This window comes from Rhinolophus hipposideros, assembly GCF_964194185.1.
Source record: "Rhinolophus hipposideros genome assembly, chromosome: 3".
Lineage (NCBI taxonomy): Eukaryota > Metazoa > Chordata > Mammalia > Chiroptera > Rhinolophidae > Rhinolophus > Rhinolophus hipposideros.
The window spans coordinates 104,790,901-104,805,402 of NC_138049.1; positions in this window are offsets into that span (position 1 = coordinate 104,790,901).

Here is a 14,502-nt window from a genome sequence, read left to right on the forward strand (position 1 = left end):
CTCACTGTAGCAGGGATGGTGTGGTGTCACGTCCAGCACAACACGGGCAGTGAGGGAACGAGAAGGGGCGCCAAAGGGTTAAGAAAGAAACAGAAATCAAGAAAGTTTTGAAACAGGAGGCAAGGGTCTCACAGCCTCAAAGGACTGAGAGCCCCGCATCGGGCCACCTGGTGGCTTTTATTGACGCACATACAAGGAAGTAGCATTGTTTTTACTACGGTCTGTGAGTCCCATACACCATACCAGAAAACTGGTGCAAACCAATCACCCTTGCCTGCCGGAAGTCCCATGATGTATTAGTAATTGTTGTTTGTACCTCCCCAGGGGACAAAACCTTTATGCTGAAACTTGCTGAGATGGAGAACTGATGTTATCACATCTTGAATCACTTCCCAAGCAGGTTGTGGGAAGGAATGCAGCCACATAGGCAGAAGCTCTCCTTAGACGGGGGAAGGTGGGGGTCTATGCCCACCTCTATCAACCCCGTGAATTCTCCTGGTGGTCCCCACACGACTGTGCCTGTCTTAGGTTGTTCCTCTCTTGAGGAATCTTACCCATCATTGGCTAGCCAGCCATCTTTTGGGGGCCAAATAGAGACATGAGGTGTAAGTAAAAAAGTGAAGCAAAGTCCCTGAAAGGAACAGTCTCACAGACTCTTCTTTCTTTTTAGGGGTACACACGAGGGGACAGAGGGGCAGGCTGCTGGGTGACAACAGTGTGGTTCTGAAGCCGACGGCTGGAGGAAGCTTTCAGGCTCTGCAGCTTCCTCATTTCAGGAGAGGCAACTGCTCTCTTGGCAGCCCAGTTCCGCATCGAGGCTTGAGGAACTGCTCCTGGAAGCTTAACTTACAATCTAGTCTCTCAGTCCTTCTAACAATTCTGTAAACTAATTCTGATTTTTTATAAAAAAAAAAAAAAATCCCTTTCTGTTTAAACTGGCTGTGGAGAAGTTTGCTCTCTTCAGTGGAACCCTAGTTGACAGAGGGAGTCATGACTTCAGATAGGGTGTTCCTGCTTGTAAACTCTTAGCTGGAAGCAGTGGGAAGAGCTTCAGGGCCCCAGCATACAGGTCCTTTGGAGAGTTCCAGACTTCTATGGTTCTGGTCTTTCGGAAGTCTCTGGGGAGACAGCTGGCCATGGACAGAAGCTGTGAGCAAGTCTCTACCTGGGGGAAACGCTGACAGGGCTATGGCAGCAGGAGGGGCCCCCTCCACCCAGGGGAGGACAGAGAAAGCACTGAGCGCTGTGGAGCAGAGTTGGAGGGGCTCTTAGATGCAGGTTGCAGAATCCCAAGATTCTTGTTGAAGCAGAAAACGTTCATCAAGGGGCACAGATAGCTCACAAAAGCACTGGAAGATCCTAACAAACAGTAGCTGAGCTTTCCAGAACAACTCCCGGTACAGCAGACTAGAGCGGGGCTGCCAAGGGAGCTTCTGCCTCTGTTGCCTCTGGAAGGTGCCGGATCCGGAAGCTGCAATCAAATGACGCGTGCCATGATTGGCCCCAGTAAAGTGGGTGCTGCTGGAAGCCACGCCACGCCTCTGCCCTGGGAATCCCACAGACGGGGCCTTCACCAGTGGGCTCTTGGCAGCACGCAGGAAGAAATTCCAGCATGAGCTAAAGTGAAGGTAAAGCAAGAATATTAAGGCAGAGGAGAGGCAAGAAACAGGCTACTGTATAGATGGAGCCGCACCACTCCTGCTGGGGTCTGAGCCCTTTGTCAGGGTCCCTTTAATTAGAGGCTGTACAATCAAATTTGGAGAAGGAATATGCAGGGATTTTCTGGGAAAGGGCAGAGATTTCTTGGAAGGCCTCCGTCAGCCATTTTGTGTCACCGTAAGGTCAATTCATTTCCAATAATAGCAGCGCAGGATGCGTCTTCTAGCATACTGATCTATAATAATGAGCATATAATAAGTTCTGGGGTCACTCTTAAGGGAAGTCTGTCACCTTGTTGGATTTAGCTGGTTTCAACTGGCTAACTGTCCAACCCCCAACCATCCATCCCACCTTGGGGTTTGGTGATAAGTTTCAGTCTCAGTTTCTTGTGCAGCCAGCCCTGCCTTTCATTTACCTCATGGATACCTCATGCCCTTCCTCTCTCCCCTCATAACTCAGCTCCAAATCAAAGTCTTATGTGAGTACGTCAGACAGCAGGATCCCGATCATATCTGGAACCCAAAGGAGTCTGGGAGATGTAGTTTGCAGCTTTCTAGCCTCCCCGGGCAGAAAGGAAAGCACAGTAGAGGAGAGTGGAAATGGAGGATGAGCAAGCCAACCCACAGTATCCTCCACACACCTGTTCCACTGTTTCTTCATCCCTCACCCCTCCTGTGCGGGCTGGTGAGTTGGGAACAGGGTGGCAGTTTCTCCAGCATTTCGGTGTGATTTGAGCAGTGGCTCTGGGTAACGTGGGCATGTGATAAGGACCATGAAGGCTGAATGTATCAGCCCGGCTTCTTAGTTACCACCCCACAACCATTGCCAAGTAGTTTAAGCAGAAAATCAATTTATTATGGGATATGTGGACAGTCAGAATCACTGGGAGGGCCAGAGACCGGGGCTGGCAGCTATCCAATAAGGGACATCACTCAAAATCACACTGCAAAACAGAGACCCCTCTGCCAACACAGCGTCCTCATCTCACCCCACCATCGCTAAGGATGTGACACCAGGGATCCTGGAAAGCAGATGTTCCTGCAGCCACCCTCACCACAACAGATTGCTCAGGTAGCTGCCTGTCACGTTGTAGCTTCTGCTTGGCAGAATGTGGGTCACAAGACCCTGCCTTCGCTGCAAGGAAGTCTGAGCCAGCAAGTGTTGAGATTCCCTAGTGAGAGACAGGACTTACAAAGTGGAAGGGTTCCTCCCACCTTCTTAGGGTCTAGGTAACCAATGGGTATGATAAACATCACCTCCAAACCCCCAAAGCCTAGACCAGGTGGCGGTTAAACTAAGAAACATGGCACTGGGATTGGGGTGAGGGTGGGGGTGGGAGATGGGACCTGCTACAGCTGTCTCACTCCAGGCCACTGGCCCTTTTAGAAACTCCTCTGCCCTTCCAGGCTGGGCTGCAGACTTCTCCATCTTCCCAGCCCTCCTCTGCTCCCTGGTGCCAGCATACTGCCTGGCACATTGCGGGTGTTGGCGAAATGTTTGTGAATTGAGCTGAATTCTGTGTAGTGAATCCTCCTGGCTCCTGTCAACACAATGCAGGCATTTGCCTGGGGAGAGGACCCAGCCTGTTTTCCAACCAGACACTGTGGAGAGAGAGCCGATCTTGCATTTGCAAGCTTCCTACTGTCACCATGACCTTAAAGACTGTAGGTTGTTCTGGTCACTGGGGGAGGGAAGGAGGGAGAAATAACAACATAATAGAAACAGCAGCTGACATTTATCAGGTACAGCAGAATGTCTACATGTACCAACTGGAATCAGACTGCCTGAGTTTGTACCCCACCTTCTCCTCCAACTCAGCCCTAGGCAATGCACTTATCTACTTTGTGCCTCAGTTTCCTCACCTGTTACAATGATATCAAAGCAATGTGTGAGGTTTACGTCAGTTAGTGCACGAACAGCCTCAGGTAGGCCTGGCCACTGAGAGGCTAGGGGACAGTGCCGCGTGCTTGCACTGAATCCTGTAAGCCTCACAAGGTATGTGAGGTAAGTTCCATCCTTAGCATCTCTCCTGAGTTGCCTAAGGTCACACAGCCAATTAGTGGCAGAACTGGGCTCTGAACTCAGGTTTGTCTGACTTCAGAGACTCTTCTCCTGAAGCCCCAAGAGAAAGGGGACAAGCTCAAGTTGTGCCTGCTCCCCCTGCGCATGGATACCAACATGCCTAGGAAGGGCCTGGCACCGCGCTGGGGGCTGGGGGTCACAGGAAATGGGCCACTGGACCACAGGAGGCAGCCAGAATTTGGTCTTTATAATTGGTGGTAAGCAATGAGGCAGAGGCGGCCCAGGGTGCTCCGGAGCTGATCAGCCCTGGGCACCCAGGATGGCTTCCTGGAGGTGATGACACTAAGGTAAGCTTTTCTTTAAATTTACTTTTTGGGGGTGTAATTTATAAATGATAAAATGCACTTATGTTAAGTCAACAGTGTCATGAATTTTGACTAACGCACCTACTTGTGTAACCTGCACCCCACTCCAGACACAGTATGTTTCCACCACCTCAGGAAGCTCCCCCTGGCCCCTTTTCAGTCAGTATCTCCAAATCCCCACCTCAAGCAACCACTACGCTTGAACTTTAAAAGATGACGGGATGACGATGGGGGGTGGGTGTAGGGGAAGCTGAGGAGAGCCTAGATAAGAACAGGAGCTTGCAAAGGCACAGAGTAGTACAATTAAGTTCAAACAATTCAGTTCAAGAACTCATCCTAGGAGCCAATGGGTGACTCATTTAGTTAGAGCATGGGCTCTGGGCAACAGGGCTGCCGGTTCAATTCCCACATGGGCCAGCGAGCTGCACCCTCCGCAATTAGAATGAAGTCAATGAGCTGTCGCTCAGCTCCCAGATGGCTCAGTTGGTTGGAGCGCGGGCTTTCAACCACAAGGTTGAGGCTTTGACTCCCGCAAGGGATGGTGGGCTGCGTCCCCTGCAACTAACAGCAGCTGAACGGCACCCTCCACAACTAAGATTGAAAGGACAACAACTTGACTTGTCTGGAGCTGATAAGAGTCCTGGGAAAAACACACCACAGTTCCTCAATAAAAAGTCCTGGAAATATACACTGTTTCCCAATAAAGTCCTGTGTTCCTTCCCCAATAAAATCTTTAAAAAAAAAAAAGGAAAAGAAAGAAAGAAAGAAGGAAGGAAGGAAGGAAGGAAGGAAGGAAGGAAGGAAGGAAGGAAGGAAGGAAGGAAGGAAGGAAGGAAAGAAAGAAAGAAAGAAAGAAAGAAAGAAAGAAAGAAAGAAAGAAAGAAAGAAAGAAAGAAAGAAAGAAAGAAAGAAAGAAAGCATCCTAAAAGAAGTGCTACACACCTCATTGCTGAATATCACTACGGTCACCTTCGAAGTCCTCCCCTTGGGAAGCTGTGCACCGACGCCAGCGCCTAGTCCACCTTTCAAAGCAATTTTGGAACTCTTTTTCTAGAATGGCCATTAGAGCTGTCATTGTATCACCCTTCATGTCCTGAATGTCATCAACATCTCTTCCTTTCAATATTTCCTTTATCTTCGGGTAAAGAAAGAAGTCATTGGGGGCCAGATCAGGTGAGTAGGGAGGGTGTTCCAATACAGTTATTTGTTTACTGGCTAAAAACTCCCTCACAGACAGTGCTGTGTGAGCTGGTGCATTGTCGTGATGCAAGAGCCATGAATTGTTACCAAAAAGTTCAGGTCGTCTAACTTTTTCACGCAGCCTTTTCAGCACTTCCAAATAGTAAACTTGATTAACTGTGTGTCCAGTTGGTACAAATTCATAATGAATAATCTCTCTGATATCGAAAAAGGTTAGCCACATCATTACAACAAGTTTGCGAACTTAATTGTCAGACCTTATATAACATCACTGTGATTGCCAGAAGCTGTGAGCAGTCCCTTATCATTGAAGTTGGAGCAAACCAGGAACAGCAGGTGGTGCAGGCAGAGGTGTGAGGAGAGACCTGTCACAGAAGACCTGGTACACTTGGAAGGAGTTGGACTTCATTCTCTGGACCAAGGATCCCAAATGCCCAAGAAACTAAACATGAGACCTAACTCAGAAAAGCCGTCATGTGCAAAGGAGCAGAGAAAGCCCAGTGGTGCTGAGGGGCAGCAGGAAGTGGCGGTCCACTGAAAACACAGGCTCCAATGGGAGCCTCCCCGACCCAGCCCCTTCACACTGTCGCCTGCAGAGATATTCGCCCCATGGGTTTTGTTTTGTTTTTTTTTCAAGTAAAGCCAGAAATCCAGATGAATGTGTGAAATCTCCCGATTTTTAAATGATAAACAATTAATTTAAATTTCTCTTTGTAATACGCATACTATTCAGGCCAGTGCCAAGAAGGTCTTGACAGATCATGGCTGCGGCCCGTGTTCAACCTGCTGACCAGGTAAGGCTCTGCTGTGGGTGATGGAGGCGCTTTAACCAGGAGAGTAGTAGGTTTGACTTGTGTTTTACAAAGGGGGGTTTGGCAGCCGCAAAGATAACTGATTTAAGGGGCACTGCCTGGTGGCTGGGAGCATGCTGGAACACTCCAGGTGGGAGACAATAAAGGGGTGAACAGGGACAGTGGAGGCAGAGACATGATAAAAAGATGGATCTGAATTTGGAGAAGGTGTAAGAAGTACAGTCAGCTGGGCCTGCGAGCCCACACCCCACTCCCACAGGGTCCTGGGTCCTCCGTGAGCCCTGGTGTGGGGACCACTCCCTTGGCACATGTCCTGCCAAGTCATGCTCGGCTCACAGTGTGAAATACAGCAGGCAGAATGCAGCTTCTGGAGGGCAGGGGCCTTGCTTACCTCCCTGCTTCTCAGGACCCCCTACAAGGCGTGCAGTAGCTGGCACACAGTGGGCCTGCTCCAAAAGTACTCACTTAGGAGCAACTGCAGTAAACCTTTTCTGAAGGAGTCATGCAGTCAGCCAGTCAAACGTGTATGCAGAGACCCCTCCTCTAGGCCAGGTTCTGGTCTCGTGCTGGCAATAGAGCAGTGAAGACAACAGGTCTCCTGGTTGGTCCCTCCCAGAGCAGCCAGGAATGTGTGAGATGAGTGACTTGGTCCCCTGCCCTCCTGGAGCCATGGGGGGAGGTAGGCTCACAGCAGATTTGTCAAACACAGAGATGAAAGAGATGATGGCCAGTGATGGAGAATAAAGTGGGCAGAGATGGAGATGGAGTGATCAGGGATGCAGGGAGGGCCTCCCCAGAAGGTGACCTGAAGGGACCCAGCTGGAGGAAATCTAGGGGGAGAATGTTCCAGAAAAAGGGAGCAGCACCTTCAAAGTCCCAGTGGTGGGAGTGTAGTCGGTGTGGCTGAGGAGCAACGAGAAGCAACGAGCAGATCCTGAGGGGCTCTGTAGGCCACGGGAGGACTTTGACTTTTTCTCTGAGTGAGGACTACAAGAATCAGAGCAGAGGATGATTCTTTGCCAAGAGCACTCTGCTGAGTCAGAGGCCAGGGTAGGAGCAGCAAGGCCAGGCTGCTGCAATCCCCCAAGAAAGACAGGGAGCAGTTGGACCAGAGTGGGGTGCGGTGGAGGTGGTGAGAAGTGGTCAGACCCTCCGACATCTTGGGGTAGAGCTGGATGGCTAGCGGACGGATTGGATGTGGGGTGTGAGAGAGGAGTCAAGGACAGCTCCAAGGATTGAGTCTGACAGGAAGGATGGAGCTGCTATTTAATGAGCTGGGGAAGCTTCAGGAGGAGCAGGGTGGTGTTTTTCGAGGGGGGAGGGCAGGGTGAGGGGACATAACAGCTTCATAGTTACAATAATGGCCAGCAGGAGTGGAGCACCACACATGTAAGGCTCACACCTGAACACTCTGCACGCATGATCTCATTTAATCCTCCGAGCAACCTGGGGAGGGAAGTGCGGTGTTTGCCCCATGTGGCAGGACAATTGCTGAGATATCACTCTGCATTCCTTCTGCCCTGGGCCTTACCTCCCTAAGTACCCTTCTTACGGCAAACCGAAACAAAATCAAATCCCAGGTAATGTAGGTAGGAAGCGGAAGCTGCTTGAAGGTCCAGCTTTTCTTGCCTTTTGTCAGAGCCAAGTTCAAAAATGAGCTGGTATCTGGCGGGGAGGGGGCGGGGAGGCAGAATCACTGGTCAGGCTGCAGAGGGGCTGCGAGGGGCTCACGGCCTCCCCAAGAGCCCCAGAGCAGCAGAGCACAGTCCGAAGAAACCACAGGTGCCCCCACATTCTAACAAACGGAGACACCAGACCATTGCATGCACAGGCTTAATGGGAAGCCCAAGCCTCACTGAGAAGGAGGTCCCTCCCAGAACAGCGAGAGGTCAGATATTCTGGTTGTAAAAGACAGAAAACCCGGCCAGAGCAGCTTAACCCCAGCGGTGTGCAGGAGCGGGTCTGCACGGCCTTGCAAGAGCCAGGTGCGCGCCTGTCTTCCCAGCTCCATGTTCAATGGCATCCAGTTGGTCACTTGAATCAGCCGTGGTAGGTACATTCATACTATGGGAGTTGGCAAACACCGCACAGTAGGACTTTCTCCTGGAAAGCCTGTTGCTCAATGTTTACTAGCAGACCATTATCTAACCCTCTTCCTCAAAGTGTATTGTGACATTTACTGACTAATAGCACTGGGCCATCCTGGAGTAGGACTGCTGTGGGACACGCAAATGTGATCATCAGCGTTCAGACTTTCTCCCTCTCACGTTCCCTGCAGAAGTCCCGGCAGAAGCCCGGAAACTGGGCCTCAGGCCTCCTGCTAGGTCACATGCTCGCCCTGAACCAATCACGAAGACCAGGAAGAAGAGAGTGCTGGTGGGCGGGGCCCGAACCGTGGGCCATGGCGTGTGTGCGCGTGCGTGCGTGCGTGCGTGCGTGCGTGCGTGTGTACACTCCTACGCAAACCTACCTACAGAAAGCGAAAGGGCAGGTCCCTCAAAGGAAAACCTGGGGGCTGCGGAAGAAGGGGTGCTGGATGTCGGGCAGGCAGCACCAACGGGGTCTATCACCGTTGGCTTGCGGAGCAAATTCACACCCAGCGACTGGATATAGCAGGACTCCTGTCACCAAGACCCAGGCTCCTTTCTGCTTCGTCCTCCTCAGGGTCAGCCACGACTACGAAGCTCTGAGCTCTCACTCCCGTCATGTCAGCCCCGGACACCGGCCTCCGCCTGAGCCCCTGCCCCGTCCCCCTCCCGCCGTCCTGCCCGCCGCAGGCTTCCCCTCACGTCTCATTGGCCAGGACCGGGTCACATGACCACTCCTCCACCAATTATTGTTCACCTGGGGCCAGCCCCTTCAAACTGGCGCCCTTGTGCGTTAGTCGGGCACGTGGTCCGCGGAGTGGGCGGGGGAGAGAAGGCCGCGTTGAGAGCGACGTGGCCTGCCGCGGGAGGCAGGCGACGTGGGGCGCGGGGGCGCTCGCAGGCTCCTGCAGGCCCAGCCGGCCCGCCCCGCGCCGGCTTCGGAGCCTGGCAGTGCGCAGCGCCGCGTGGGCCCCAGTGGAGTCCCCACTGCTGGTTGTGCCTGGCGTCCCAGCATAACTCCTAATCCTACCCGCTCCTCCTCCTGGAGGGGCTCTGGCGGGCGCTGGGGTCCCTGCACGACCAGAGTACAGGAGCCCCGAGGAGCTCCCCGGGCCAGGACCCAGGGCAGGAATGGCCTCTGCGGACCCCAGGCTCCTCCCCAGGCCGCGAGCAGGAGCGTGCGGCCGGGGTCGGCTCCACTCCCCGTTCTGCTGAGTCTGGCGGAGGTTCCCCGATCGTGTGCGGGGCACTCAGGCGTGGCGTCGCGGAAGTCTCCCCCAGGCAGCGGGGACCAGGCTGCACCTTGCTGGAGCCTCATTCCTGAGGCCAAAGCGCAGTGCCAGCCCTCGGGCCGCGCCCACGCTGACAGACGGTGGGCAGTGGCACGAGCACGACGCTGTGTGACGGTCTCGGCGGGCACAATCCGTTTTGTTGGGGCATTGGGAAGGCTCTGCAAGAGGCACCACCCCAAGCAGTCTTTTCAAACTGTACGTCGCCACCGGGAATGGGACAATCAGTGCACGGATTGCCACCAGCCTCCCCCTCCCCTTTCTCTCTCTCTTCTTTTTGTAGGGGAGGAAAAAAGAGAGACAAAATATTAGAGTATAATACATGTAGTAAGACAAAGCATCAGTTCACAAAATTTTGTCTCAGTTTTAGGTTTCATAAATACACATACTGTGCCCTGATAATAAATGCATTTCAAAACCGTTTGGGGGCCGGCCCGGTGGCTCAGGTGGTTAGAGCTCCATGCTCCTAACTCCGAAGGCTCCCGGTTGGATTCCCACATGGGCCAGTGGGCTCTCAACCACAAGGTTGCCGGTTCAACTCCTCGAGTCCTGCAAGGGATGGTGGGCAGCACCCCCTGCAACTAAGATTGAACACGGCACCTTGAGCTGAGCTGCCTCCCGGATGGCTCAGTTGGTTGGAGCACGTCCTCTCAACCACAAGGATGCCCGTTTGACCCCCCCAAGGGATGGTGGGCTGCGCCCTCTGCAACTAAGACTGAAAAGACAACAACTTGACGTCTGAAAAAGGCCTGGAAATACACACTGTTCCCCAATAAAGTCCTATTCCTGTTCCCCAATAAAATAAAATAAAAATAAAACAAAAAACGTTTGGAAAACTGTGGCTCAGTCAAACCCCAAACAGAGTGCCTAAGGTCACACAGCGGACCAGACTGAGGACCAGGCGGTGAGGCCGGTCCTCTGACTTGCCGCCGGCCGCTGACCCAGCAGCTGATTTCGGAGGACCTGCTCTGTGATGGCACCGGAGCTGCTGGATGCTGGGAAAGCGCCACTGGGATGACTACCACACATAAACCAGTTTAATGCAAGGGCTGTGTTGGGATCCCCGAGAAGAGACATCTGGCCCCGTCCCCACCAACATGGAGGACAAGGACGGGGTCACAGAACTTGGTCGGCAAGGGCCCTATGCCTCTCTGTGCCCCAGCCCCAGGGTGGGGAAATGTTAGGCACTTCTGTTGTACCCCTGCTCTCCAGGCTCCTCACCTGTGGGCCCTAGGGTGGAGTAGCCTGGGGCAGAGTGGATAGGTCTCCCCAGTACCCACCCCCGCATGGAGGGGTGTATCTACCATCTCTCAGAGTCCCATTGGAGACACCGCTGGACTTGGGGCAAGGCAAGGGTAGACCAGAAGCCTAATTAATGCCAAGAACACTGGACTGGGGCACCCTTATCTGCCACCAATAAGCTGGGAGATACAGAGCCAATGACTTCCCCACTCTGGACCCTGTGCCCCCCAGCTAGACAAGCACAAAAATGTCTAAAATCCCCAAAAGCTGACGACCCTCCTTAAGCTCATCCTCTTCCTCTGGCAGTCCTTCTAAGCAACCTACTGCCACTCTCCAGCTCACTGCCAAGCCCAGGAGTAACACTTTGCTCCAGGCTGCTGACACCAGGACTGCACCACCCTGGGCTCCCCTCCCAGGACACCCACCCAGATGGGCAGCTTGATGGAGGTGCCAGGGACAGGGTGCTAAAGGGCTGCTGACGATGCTGCTGAGCTGGTGTGAGAGATAAGTACTCTGGAGGCCGGGGCCAGCTGAATATTTCATAAAGCTACAGCTCCCTTGTGAATTATTCACTGTAACAGAGAAAGCTCCAGAGAGACGGGATGGCTCAGGCGACGGGGGTGCCCAGTCTGGGGGAGGGAGGCTCCAGGTGCTGCCTCTCACTGCACCCCAGCCCCGTCCTCCGCCCAGGATGCATTCCTCTCACTGCACCCCAGCCCCGTCCTCCGCCCAGGATGCATTCCTCTCACTGCACCCCCAGCCCCGTCCTCCGCCCAGGATGCATTCCTCTCACTGCACCCCCAGCCCCGTCCTCCGCCCAGGATGCATTCCTCTCACTGCACCCCAGCCCCGTTCTGGGCCCAGGCTTGTTGGTGACCCAGGGCCCTTCCCTTGCCCTCTCTAGTTCTGGAACACTTCTGGACTATGTAGCATGCTCTGACATGCTCTGACATGGGGTTAGATACCTATGGGGCATCTACCAGGGTACAGCCCTGTGCCATGTAAGCCGGGATGGATGTGGAGGGTGAGGGGGGGGCAGGGATCAAGACCTCAGCCAGTCAGAGTAGGCATTACCTGTGAGAGAGAAACTCCCAAGGATGGGAGGGTGACTTGAAGCCATAAGGCTCCTGCAGAGGCGCGGTAGAGGGACTGAAGAATCCCGGGCTCTTAGAGTCACAGCCCAGCTCTGTTTCGTTTGGCTAGTCCAGTGACATTCGTATTTCAGTGCCCTTAGGCAGTGCACGCACTGCCCAGCTTGTGCCAGGCCTCCCCGCAGCCTGCCGTATCACAGGGCTACCTTTGTGTCTGGCTCTGAGTTTGGTGGCATTGGACTCCTCACTCCCATCCGGAAACTTCTGGGAGCCAACAGGGAGACCACACAGCTAGCAGGGGGCTCAGCAGGCTGCCTTGCCTCCTGCCCTCCCTGACCCATCCCTGCACCCTCCAACGCTTAGGCGCCCCCCGCCTGCCCCCATCTCCTGCGCCCTGGGGTAGGAAAGGGCCCAAAGGTGTTGTCTCCAGCCTCGGTTTATGACAAATTGCTCCCATGGGTTCTGAAATGGCCGCATGTTTTTCCCCTTTTCCATTTAGAAATGTGCCAAGTCTCCAAGTCTATACCCTGCCTGTGCTCCTCAGACCTTAAAGAATATTTAACCACCTGTTAAATGATTTATCCCATTGTGGCTTCAGAGCTCAGGGCATCTCACGGGCCTCCTCAAGAATTAACTAGAGCCATAAATCAAAGCGACATTTGAAAAATTTCCAGCCGTCCCAGACAGCAGGCAGTGGCTTGGACCCAGACAGGGGAAATGGCATTTAGATAGGGGGAAATGGCATTTAGGATGGAGAGGCAGGAGCTCTGGCTGGGAGCAGCCTCCAGGCTGCCTCAGAAGGAGGTGATGGGCCAAGGACATTCGGCTTCGAGAAGGCTCTGTCGGGCGCCGGCAAGACCCTTGGCTTTCTTAAATGCGGGTAGCAACTTAACTCCTCGCACATACAATCAGCGAACAGCTTTCCCACCTGTTGTCTCATCTGATTTCAAAACAGCCCAGGGAGGCTGGTGCCAGAATGAATACAGTTAGGCCTCGTGGTGGGATTCTGGGCATATGCCAGCCAGGGTGGCGAGGTGGGAGGGGGGGTCTCGGTCTCTGGAGCCCAAGAGTGACAGTGGTGGGACACAGGGACCAGACAGTGACTTGGGCTGAGGCACAGTGGCAACAAAGAGGACCAGGTGAGGCTATGTTCTGATTCTGGGTTGGGGTTCAAGGGCGAGAGGGGAGGAGGGGAAGAGAAGTTGATAATGAGCACCAGCTATGTGCTAAAGCCAGAGCCAAGTTGCAGAGATGAACCCCTCAAATCCCACAAGAACCTAGAGAAGTGGGTACCCAACTCTTTAAACCCCATTTTACAGCTGAGCAAACTGAGGTTAACTGAACTGGCCAAGGTCAGCCGGTGTCAGAGCCAGGAATTGAACCCAGATTGGCAAATTCTGCGCTGAGAACTTGACAGTACGCTGGCGCTCCACTAAGGGCCCTACCTGCACCATTGACTAGAGTCCTCATAGCGCCCTGGGAGGCGCGTTCTCTTATTCTCTCCATCTTACAGATGAAGAGACTGAGGCCTGTAAACCCCCAGCTCTCAGGAACAGTGCTAGGGCTCAGGGCCAGGCCGTCTGCCCCCAGGGCGTCAGGTGTGCACCCCACACGGTACAGTCACCTGTGTTTGGAGACTCCGTGGGAGGCTTGGTAGCAGTACCTTCCAGGCGAGGGTGAAGCACCTGCACCACTAGGCCCTGTCTTGGAGGGAGAGAAAAATTCCACACAGAGAAGGGCTCAAACCAGATCCTCAAGCACCAGGGTAGCGCCAGCGGACAGTACTGAGCAAGGAGGCTACAGGGAGCCCCTCGGGGTTCCACGCCCCAGCCCGAGCTGCTGGCAGCCGGCCTCCGTGGGCTGCAGGCAAACAGCCGCTATTGGCAATAAGTCACGGTGGGTGCATGGCCTGGACTTGTCCCCATCCAGGACGGCACCCTCAGGGAGCATCAGCTCCCCAAAGTTTCTCTGACGGTGAGGTGCCACCCTCTCTTCCATCACTTAGAGTAAAGTCTGGCCACAGCAGCAAGGGCCTCCCCACCGAGGCGGGGAGCCAGGGTCCAGTGAACAAGGTACTGCTTCTTCAAAGAGAGTTATGTCCTTGATATTCCAGCCCTTGTCTCCATAACCCTTGGAGTGTCCTGGAGACGCCAACATTGGGCACCCAGATTTTGTCTCCCAGACTGCGTCATCCCAAGAGCAGAACAAAAATCCCTTTTCCATTCATGAGTCCCAGTTTGTGATTTGAAAAATCCCAATATATATACCCTATCAAATTTAGGACAGATATAAAAGGCCTGCTGGAACCAGTGTGTTCTCTCAGTGCATGGGGTGTGGGAAAGTGGCAGTAAAACAGTAATGCCCTGCAGCAATGGAGTGTCCCGCTCACAGCCTGCCGAGAGCCCTGCCCGGGCTGGGCCTGAGGCCATCCCCACCCCTGTCCTGGGGCGGTCTGTGTGAGGTTCAGAGGTTAGGTGACTTGTGTAAGGTCGTGCAGCATGAGTAGCAGAGTTGAGCCTCGAGCTCAGGTCTCTGAGGCTGTGGAGTTCCCTGTGTGAGGATGACAGGAGGCCTGGGTTGTGCCGGGCGGTGGCAGTGGGCACCGTAGGCCCATGTTGTTGACCACCCTCCACGGGCACCCCTCTGATGGCGACCTCGTGGGAGCCCCACAGCATCTGGAGAAGACAGCAGCCCAGTGATTGTTAATTTTTCCCAAGGAGGAAAGCCTAAAGGCC